This window comes from Belonocnema kinseyi, chromosome 1 (genome assembly GCF_010883055.1).
Source record: "Belonocnema kinseyi isolate 2016_QV_RU_SX_M_011 chromosome 1, B_treatae_v1, whole genome shotgun sequence".
Lineage (NCBI taxonomy): Eukaryota > Metazoa > Arthropoda > Insecta > Hymenoptera > Cynipidae > Belonocnema > Belonocnema kinseyi.
Genome location: NC_046657.1, coordinates 103,190,583 through 103,191,725, shown reverse-complemented (window position 1 = coordinate 103,191,725; position 1,143 = coordinate 103,190,583).

Below are 1,143 nucleotides of genomic sequence, written 5' to 3'. Positions count from 1 at the left end.
CCCCCTTAACGACAAACATGGACTTTGGCGACCCTCTCCCGCTTTCGCCTCTGTCTGCGTGAACTTATTTCATGCTTAATAAAAATATAGATGTAGAATCGAAAGCCGTTTATTGCTGCAAGGCTCCTGAAATGGCTGCCCCCACTCACTTCATTGGAAGGTAGGCTGCCTTTCAGTGAGAATAGCTGATTGGTCCGCTCACTAGCGATGTGAGCTTGAAATTGTTTCCCGCCTTTTCAGCTATTGGTTTACCGAGAGATGTGAAAGTAAAGAGTAAGGATAAGGGGATCAGCTTTATCCCGCGATAAACGGGTCCCGAATCTGGCAATAGACGAGTCTTGCGATAAACGGGTCTTGACTGTATTTGAAAGCTACGAAGCCAAACGGAACGGCGAATTAGCTGCAAATTTGTTTTATCTTGTAAACATAAGCTTCTTGATACAAAGTAGAAACTCCAAACAAGAAATACACGGAGAAAAAGATATCGCACAATGATATCGCAAAACCTCTATATTGCAAGAAAGCGCAATATGATAACGTACAATCAGGTCCAGGGGCTTTGTACGATATTATAATGCACTAATATCACAGACAAAAATGAAGTTAAATTTTGTTGCTGTCGTCTGCTACGGCGTTCATAGCAGCAATGGGAAAAAGGCATAGTATGAGTCAGTTCGAGCTATAAATCGGGACTTCAGATTTAAAACAATCACAGAGAATAAAAAAAATTTTCTGCAGCTAAGACCTGCAACTGTTAATGATTAAACGTATTTCGGCGAAAGTTTCATTGAGGTTAGGAAAATAATTCTGAACTCGTCGACTGATATATTGTCTCCGAAATAAATCACATAATTTTAGACGAATTAAAACTTACCTAATACAATTTAGCAAAAGCGCAAAATGTAACTGACGCATGGGAATCCCCATTTCTTACGTTATAGATTGCTCTGTGGCACGCCCAGGTATGTATAAGTCTCTCCAGCGCAAAGGTGTCGTGTGGCGCTTCTATCAACGAGCTCAGGATCTTCAGGGATGCCATTTAGTTTTCCTCGCTTCAAATAAACCTTGGCGAATTTGTCTAACCCAAATTCCATTCCAATTTCCTTAGTATATCGTTCGACAATCCCCAGAGCTAGATGCAGT